The following is a 10,155-nucleotide window of genomic DNA, read 5'->3' as shown; positions in this document are numbered from 1 at the left end:
TTTGACTAATTGGGGCAGTAGAAGCCTGCTGTTTGGTGCTGGGCAGGGAGCATAACTAAATACTAAAAAGCTGTCTGATTCAGTAGTAAACATTAGTAGGCGTCAAAGATGCTAAGAAAAAATAAAATAAATGCAAAGTAGGGTGATGACTTGTGTGGGTGTAATACTACAAGAAACACAATTTACATTACACATAATCATTTGTTGTATTGTTTAAACTGGTGAATGCAACTTTGAGACCCATTGGGGGTTACATACATTATTATTTTTGTTGATGTTCCCAAGCACCCAAAAGTTAATTATCACTGCAAATGAACTTGAGAGTAATTAAAATGATGAAAAAACAAATGGTTAAAATCTCTCCAAATTATTTTAAAGTCATAATGTACCATTGTATTTCTCGAAAAGATTTGCCCCCATCTGGTGGACATGTTTGTCAGTGCAGTCAGTCACACAGGTGGAGGAGGGAGTTCACAGTTCCAAGACCACAAACTTGACTTTTTTTAAAAAACGTACAAATATTGAACAGATATGCAAGCAACTCCATTAAAGCTTTTAGTGTATTAGAATGGGATACATACATATAGATGTAGTTATTTAGAAACCACTTTACTCTCCTTTTACACTTGAAATCGGTTGTTAATGATGCCTCATTTGAATGTGGCAAATTTAATTGTGGTAAAAAATAAAAATATCATTAAAACTTGGAGCAGAAAGTGGAGAAAAGTACTTGAAGTGTAGGTGAAATGAAAATATGATGACAGTCTTCATTCTAGTCTTTCCTACTGGTTACCTTATTCATCCTCAGCAAAGTTGCTTTTCCTCGACACTTCTCGTTACCCGGACCCTTCTTTTCTCCCAAATTAACAGATACATATGTCATGTTGGTGTGTTGTGCCCCCTGCAGATAGCTCGCAGCAACACATTTCCTTTGTCTGAGTTTTACTCCTCCTCAGCTCAGCGAACAGGCGAGAGACCGGGAAGAGTGAAAAGGTGAGCTGAGCTGAGAATTCAGTGATCATCAAAAGAAGGGAGGGAGGAGAGGAGGGGAAGCAGCATCCGAGACACAGAGAGAGAGAGAGAGACAGAGAGGAGGTGAGAAAGACAGGACAACAAGACAGTGGCAGCAGCTGGAGAGGAAGAGGAGCGAGGGATGCAGGGGAGGAGGAAGAGGAGGAGGGGGAAGAGCGCATGATGTGTCAGGGAAGACATCAGTCTCACTGTGTGAGCACCAGCCTATCCCTCGGTGACCTATTTTATCCTCCATCAGCATGCTGAAGAAGCTGATGAATAATAGAGGAGGAGGAGAGATGGATGAGAATGAAGCATTGTTCACTTCTCCCTCCTTTGCAGCCCCTCTTCTCCCTTTCCTACGTCCCCCCCACACTCCCCCATTTTTTTTATTTTAACTCCGGGACAAAAAAAGATTTTATAAATAACTAAAGAGAAGAGATTTTTTGGGTGCGCTGCTGACGTGGGGACACACAGCGTGTAATCGTCATAGATACGTCAGTTGTGTGTGTGTGTGTGTGTGTGTAAGAAAGAGAGAGAGAGAGAGAAACTTGTAGAGTACGGGTACATCAGTTTAAGGCAGACACAACTGAGTTTTTGCCAGGATATGCAATATTATGTCATTTTTGATCCAGAGACAACCAGTTCCAAGGCACACTTACGTAATTATTGACCACCCAAAAGAAGAACCTTTATTGATTGCTTGGAGATGTCACACACTGTACAGGCGGACCAGATGGTGAACAAACACAGTGAGCTGCTGGGTAAGGCTGCCTGAAAAGAAATAACAAACAAATAGAAACAGAGACTATTTTAGCTGAGATTTAGCAGTGTTTGCATATTTGCTTTCACTTTACTGACTTTCTACCCTGGAGTGTAGAAGTTGCTTCACAGGCTGTCATTCACACCATAATTCTCACACATATTAGTTAACAAGTCTAACTGAAACTACACAAACACACAAACTAGTGACAATCATAAACACACACCTTCTTCAATTTTAAAATGACTTCATTATTGAAAAACACACATTTCAATAAAGCTGTGCTAATATTTTTTTAACAGTAGATCAAATGCCTAATGTGAAAGGTGTTCCTTGAAGTAACAAGCCCACAGATACATTTTGAGCTCTTTTTTGGTTTGGTTTTGCCACCTGTAGCCTTTACCGCACTCATCAGCTGTTTTTAGTGAAAAAACTCTGATAAAGCTGCTGTTCACTATCTACCCAGCAGCAGACAGACAGAGACAGGGACAAGCCGGTGAGTACAGTGGAGCAGGGTGGTTTCTGGTACAACTTCACCTACTTCCAAGGTGCATGGAGAAAAAGAAATGCTGAAGAAAGTCAAAGCTCCAGCAACACTTGTAGTATAGAAGGACTTTATTAACAGATCAATGCATTTTTGCTGGTGGCCTTCATCATTGAAATGCAATAATCCATCAAGTGTTGCTGGAGCTTTGACTGTCATCAGAGAAAAGCTAAAATGAAAGTCAATATTGATGTTTGACTTATATTTGTAGCACATCCTCCATAACTGCTGGATGTGTAAATAGGCAACTGCTATATTAACTTATAATAATCTAATAAGGTGGGCTGAGCCTTCCTTTAAGTTTGGCTGTTGTGAAGACTTTTGCCTTCTTCAGGTAAAGGTACTTTATTTGTCACACATACCGTTGTACAGTGAATCCTAAGTATTCGGAGTGGTGTGCCGTGTCCCAGGGACCAACTCCAGTTCTATCATACAATCACATGTTTTTGCTATATGACGTGCAATGGACAATGTATTGATTGTGGTCGATCAATATATTACGCACTAGTTTGTTTCAAGCACACCCTGCTACTCTGCCACTCACTGTAAATGACATGCCTACGCTTCACCACAAAGCACAAAAAGAAAAATAGTCTTATAAAAAGATGGAGAGTGTTGGAGGTTTCCATAACTACAACATGCCCAATGAGAGTCCAGACGTGGGCTGTTGTTGCTTATTAGCTTCCTCTCTATCTCTGAAGCTGATGATAGTAATAATAATTTTATTTATATAGCACCTTTCAAAACAAAACTACAAAGTGCTTTACAATAAAAACAGATGCAATGCAACAAATGCAAGTAAAAGACCCAACACAAAGATACAGACATACAATAAATTCAATAACACAACAAATACCAACGGTTAAGAAAAAGCCATATAATAAAAGTGAGTCTCTAAGTTAAGATAAGTAAAAGATGACACTGAGTTTGCCTGCTGGAGATCTTCAGGCAGGGAGTTCCACAACTGAAGGGCCTGAACAGCAAAGGACTGGTCCCCTCTAGTAACATGATAGAGGGACCATGAATAGGGCCCTGCTGAAGGATCTCAGGCAGCAATCAGGCTTATAAGGAGTTAGTTCACAAATATAGGCAGGAGAGTGACCATTCAATGCTTTAAAAACAAGCAGTAGAATCTTAAAGTCAATTCTAAAACTCATAGGTAACTAGCAAGGATTGGTGGAATGTGCTCTTAGTACCTGTTAAAGTACATAAAATAAAAATCTATCAGAGTTGTTTCTATACTAAAACAGCTTTTACACATTATATTAGTTTTTGTGACAAAATGTACATTTGTGTGTGAGGTTTTCACATGTGCATACGTGTGTTGTGTATGTAAGGGTTTAGTGTGTGTAGAGTCACACCATCTACTCCAGACATCTTTTAAGATATATAAAATACTCTGCTGTAAATAATAATTAATATCTGATATGTTTTTTCCACACAAAATTTAAGTTACGTCATTAAAATTCTTAAAAGTCATATTTCCCTTCTCCCTCATTGAAAAATCCAGACTCTATTAATATGCATTTCATTTCAAAAGTTGAACTGCTAGACACGAGATGTCTCCTACTTCACTGAGGAGTTAATTATCAGTGTTTGTGCACTAGAGGCTTCAAGTTTCCACATCACACTCGTGTAAGCACATACTGCGCCGTGATTGGCTCTGATTTTCAATGAGCACAGAGAATTTTTCCCCCTTTGGCAGATGAATGGAAACAGTCTATCTATCTATCTATCTATCTATCTATCTATCTATCTATCTATCTATCTATCTATCTATCTATCTATCTATCTATCTATCTATCTATCTATCTATCTATCTATCTATCTATCTATCTATCTATCTATCTATCTATCTACCTACCTACCTACCTACCTACCTACCTACCTATAACTTCTCTCAGTCCTAATCCCATTGTAGTGGTCAGGACATCACAGTAACCACACCTCCCCCACCTGCTCACTCATTCACCTGCTCTACTACCAGTGTGTTTAGAGGCCGAAACCATAATCCCCAGACTCACACTAACTTTATTACTGTAATCTGGGCTGGAATTGGTTTAGCTCTCCCAGACAATGGCCGACAGAAGGACAAGGACAACAGCAATGAAGGACGACATGGGAAGTCAGGGAGAGGAGTTGTTTCAGGGAACTTAATCCATATCAGAAGGTGATTTTAGTAACATTTGTATCAGTTGGTGTTTTTTCTCTGGCCACGCTAAATTCTAAAAGTCAATTTCAGTCATTCACATTGGAAATTAGTAAGTCCACAGTGGAGCACAGTGGCTTCATTTGCTCATCCTCCTCACACATTATTAGTGCGATGCCCTTGAGCAAGGCACTTTAAGGATAAATCCATGGTGAATCACACAGGGCGAGACACTGCTGCACTGTGCTAATGAATCAAAAGTTGCACTACTGGCCGCCTTCCAGTCTGTGATGTCAAAGCAGGATCTCTACATAGGCCGTCAAAGCTGTGACATCACTAGCATCACTGATTGGGGCACGGCCAGAAGTCTAGCGTGCTTCACCCTGTGTGTAAATATTGGTGGCTGAAGCCTGGTGCAAAATGCTCCCAACAGCCACACTGACTTATGTTGTTTCTTGTGGCTAGAAAATAGAGCTGTGTCCATATTTCTTCTTCAACAAGCTTTCAAACAAAATGCCATATTGTTTGAAATTCAAGTGAAATTCATTGACACTTGTGGTTTGTGGTGCATTTCAATTGCAAATGCCTCCATGAGTATGAGTTAAGTTCCATAGTGTGCAGGGCAGCAGTAGTTTACTACCATATGTGACAGATTGCAATTTACAGTTGCACTAAACATTATTCAGCCTCACTATATGCCAACTAAAATCTATTTGCTATGTAAAGATATAATGAAGGAATGGCGACCAGAGCAGAGAATTAAACCAAATACATTTGTGTATGTTAATCTTCCGGCAGATTTTGACCTCCCGGTTTAAAACTCACTGTACATAAAGCATAAGGTATGAATTATCACCCAAATCTGTGTTAGACCTTTTAGCCAACTTCATTCCAACCTATTACCACAGGTTTTAAACACATTTTTGGAAATTTAAATGAAGTTATACCTAATTTTTGAGAATGAAAACATGCAAGGCTTGAAATAGGCAATCCAGTAACAACATTTTATTTGTTACTGGAGTTTATTGAGTAAACGACATGCACGTTTGTTTTGGTCTGAGACACTGGCGCTATAGTGCACCATCTAGTGGCTGAATGTTGTGTAGTGCAACTTTAACCACCAGCAGTACACAGTGGCTATACTGACTGACAACTAGGGCTGGGTATTGTTTAAAAAAATGATGATACCAGTACCTATCCAAGTCCCCTTAAAGTGAAACAGATACCAATGCAGTACTTCATTTGATACCCATCACATGAATAGAAGCATTAAATTGCATAAAATGCCACCACATTTTTAGACAAATGCAACTTGTAGCTGCTGTGGCAGTGGGCCAATCACATGTCGCATTAAATAGAAGAACGCTTGCATTGATTGGCTGTGAGAAAGTCAATACAAATAGTCATATTTTCTAGCTCTGGGTGCAGAAAGGATCGATTGCAGGTATCGTTTGACGGGAGACATTTCTATACTACTTGGTATTGATTTATTTCAGTTGATACCTTAAAAGTATCGAGTACTGACACCCAGTACCTACTGACTGCCATAGTGTATATATAAAAAATGTAATCAGGTTGTCAGTGGTGCGATCAGTAAATCATTTTAATGACCACAGACTTTGATTTCTTACCCTCATTTAACCACCTGCTGTTCACAGTCTGGTTAGGGTTTTCTTGAAGTGTCGTGTTTCTGTTGTTCATCAGTGAAGAAGATCTTATAGGTTTTCTAAAGAGAATAACTACTGCATACAGATCACTGTGGCAGCCTGGTCTCCTCAGATATCGCCCAACTCTTCCTTTGTAATGATGTTGATGAAGATGACTTTAGCACTTTAGCGTTTAATATCTTTTGAGGGAACGGACTCCTGAATGACATTAAATTATTTAAATTAATCTCAGGCTTAATTACTGTGTATGAAATATGTACTGACAACTAAAAATATCTGATGACATAAATCCCGCGTAGTAGAGGAGGATTAATCATCATGTCAAACTGTATGGAATTATCAGATGGAAAATTGGGATTAACAGTTGGGAAAGTGCTTTCAAATGAACTGTTTGATATAAGCAGAAAGCAGCCATTAAATTCAGAGCAGCTTTGGTATGGCAGGAGGTCACTTCTGCATTACAAGTGCAGATTTAAATGTACTGGAAAAATAAGATGTATAAATACAGGGCCGTCCTCTCTGTTTTCAATGACTATGAGATGATGCCATTACAATTTTTTTACATGATTTTTAAAATGCTTGGAGCCAGAAAAGCTAAAGGAACAAAGAAAACAACTAACTTCATAGCTACAGAACACTTTTCTACACCGAACATGTTTCAGTTGTTTTCAGTCATATGTATAACAGAAGAAATCATATTTCGTTCGTAATCAATACAGTCTGTACTGGCATTGAAACTGTTTATGTCTTCACTAATGGGGCAAGACTGTGGTCCAGAGATGTATTTATTTATTTGTTGGTTTTTAGAGCTGTGGTTGTTGAACTGGACATGAATTTGCTTGACGTGATGTGAATTGAGGCAGATGTGTATGTGTCTGAAAATGCTTCAGCATGTTATGTTATAAACAGAGACAAAAAGAAACAGTAGAGAGACTAGGAAATATACTCCTGAAAACTGCTTTTCATGCTGGCACACTAAACATTTATGGTGTTACTTTGTAGTTATTATAATATATTTAGCAATGATAGCGATGCTGTTGGACTTTAAAAGCAGGGTGTAGGGTTTGGCAGAGGCATATTTTTGAGTCTTGGTTTTGGCTGGTTTTGATTGACTATTGTGCTGTTTTTTCATACTGACCTGGCAAACCCTTCTAATCATATTCCACAACTTTAGATAGTGTAAGAGTGAAACCGTGTCAGGTACAAAATGATATCCTTTTTTTAATTGAATTGCTATCTAGCAGCAGTTTACAAACTTGGAGTTAGCACATCCCAGTCTGCCCACTGAAAGAGACAAAACTGATATCTACCCTCCATCAATCTGGTAAGACATGTCAACCCCCAAACTGTCAAAGTAACACCATGTTACTGGGATTAGTAGCTGTAATATAATGACTACTTTGTACTAAAAAAGTTATCACACTCATTACCAAGTAATGTGTTACTGCCACATTGTTGTGCACACTGACTGTTGTGGGAATTTCTGGAAAACAGAGGACTGACAACAAAAAAGTGGTCCTTCTAGTTTATTCAGGCACTTGCAAGTGGACGTCTCAGCCAACAAGAAGAAATGTTTTTGATTGAGAGCATACACGCTCACTGCAGTCTGCTTTCATACAAACTCTTGCTTGGACACCTGTACTACACACGTGGCACTAAGCCAAGTTAAGAATGGACATGAACAGAAGGATTAGTGTATACAAAATCAGCTGTGTCTAGAAACTTCAGGCGATGTGACTGTGACTTAAATAGAATTATAGAACCTTCACAGGTGGTGCAAGGAATGTGCTGTATTTTCCTCATACACTGACTGAGAAGGTCGGCAGTGTATTGCTGCCACCATGACGAGAACAAGAACATTTTCCCATTATAACAAGGAAAACAATTTGTTATATTATGTAGCACATTGCATTCAAGAGTACATAAAGAAATGATCATATTAACTGCATCTGGACCTTATCATATAAAAAATGATAGAGGTAGAAACAAGATGAAAAAGAGGAGCTTTCATCATTATATTCCAGGGTTGATAATTATTGTGTGCTTACTATGCTACTACCACTGTTAATGAGTGAGACTGCTTAAATACTGACACAAGTCCAAGAAAACACTGTTTTACTGTTTTTACTTTCTGATTGTTTGGGGAAAATCCCAAGTAGATCTTAGGTCATGAATGTATTATAAGAGCTGGACCAAAAATGGCATCCATTCAGTCCTATAAATATTGCTCAACTGGCGCATATGCCAAAAGAAGTTTCTAGCTTCCAGGTTTGCTTCCATGTTATGTGGCCCATTGAATATGCACAGTAGAGATTCCCCTGCTGGCTCCACCCGCAAGTTCCCTCTCGGCCCATAGACTTTACATTGTGATTATGTCATGGATGTTTTCATGGCTTAAGGAAAGTTTAACAAATACAGAACCTCCATTGATCAAAAATTGAACTTGAGAGTGACCACTGTGACCACTGGGAAAAATCGGATGAAGGCCTGAGCAGCTTTGCCCTATCCACTATGTGGTTGTTATCAGCAAGCAGACATTTAGAGATATTCTACACTCGGAGAAAGAACCTAGCTCATATCAGTCACAATCAAAGCACTTTATTAATGGAACACTTCTCAAAGGTTTCTCATTAAAACAAGATACATTGTCTTCTTAAAACAGGATATTTTCTCATTATAGGGAGACATAGTCATATTTTTTTACTTATGGTGGCAGTTCTGTGCTGATCTGAATAAAAGAAATGCTGATTTGTACTTTAAAGGTGTGGAGCAACAGCCAATTTCACAGATTTTTCAGTAACATTACTCTGTTTTCTCTGAAAAAGGCAAATAACACTCATTCCAATAAACACTATACAGTAGACTGCGACCAAAATCTATTAGTGTTTGTATCAAGTTCATCTGCTGAATGAAAATATGTATCACACAAGATAAAACTGTATCTAACACGCAACAGACTGATGCAGACTGATGCCAGACGCAGAGAGAAAGACAACAAAGGTCGGGTAATGATAAAAAGCTACAGGTGAGGGAGGAAGAGAGCTGAGTGTGTGTCTCTTTAAGAGCTGGAGTGAGCTATTGAGCGGGAGGAGGAGGGGGGTTGGTTGGCTGCATTGGAACAGTCCTCTCTAATGAGCAGATTTTCTGAGAGAGAGAGAGAGAGAGAGAGAGAGAGAGAGACAAACACACACACATACACACACAGACAGAGAGAGATAGATACAGAGATCCAGCTATAGGAGGAGGAGAGATTGTAAGACCAAGACAGCAGGCAGGTAGGCAGGCTGTGCGTCAGCCGGTGCTCCATAGGGAAACATGGAGACGAGCAGGAGATTCTGAAGAGGACAGAACAGACCATAACAGGATCATATAGATGGATGTTATTTCATCAAGCAGGCAAACTGAAGGCAAGCCACGCAGAGGATAAACCACTTATGGACGCAGTGGATTAAAGACCTACAGACAGACTGAGAGAGAGAGGGAGAGGGGGAATAGAGGAGGAGAAATTAATCAATTCAGTTGTTTAGTTTCATTGCCTGTGTGTGCGCACTTGCTGTCAGAAAGCCTGTGTGTGTGTGTGTGTGTGTGTGCCTGCGTACAGAGTGTGCGTGCACAAGGCAGGAGACTGCATTGCTGCTCTCCAGCACCACAGGACAGACAAAAAAAAGCAGCCAAGCAGATTACCTTATATGTTTCCCCATTTTTCTGTCTCTCCCACTCTCTCTATGCATGTGTGTGTTCCTTCACTGTGCAATCAGGCACAGAGTGTGTTTATGTGTGTGAAGGCTGAGAAGAAGAAGAGGATGGTGAAGCCTGAAGTGAGCTGAAGAATCAGTCTGACCTTAAATGGTCTTTTTTATCTGTCTGATCATCAGGAGCAGACTCGAAGAAAAAAAATCAATTTCTTAGGAGAGGAGAGTCTTTTTTTTTGGGATCATCACACAGCATGTCACAGCTCCAGTTGGGGCCTCAGTGCTGATGATCGGAGAAGCGGAGAGGGAAGAAGGCTTCTATGCTGGAG

This window comes from Scomber japonicus, chromosome 5 (assembly GCF_027409825.1).
Source record: "Scomber japonicus isolate fScoJap1 chromosome 5, fScoJap1.pri, whole genome shotgun sequence".
In the NCBI taxonomy this organism is placed as follows: domain Eukaryota; kingdom Metazoa; phylum Chordata; class Actinopteri; order Scombriformes; family Scombridae; genus Scomber; species Scomber japonicus.
Note: the sequence above shows the minus strand (reverse complement) of the source record.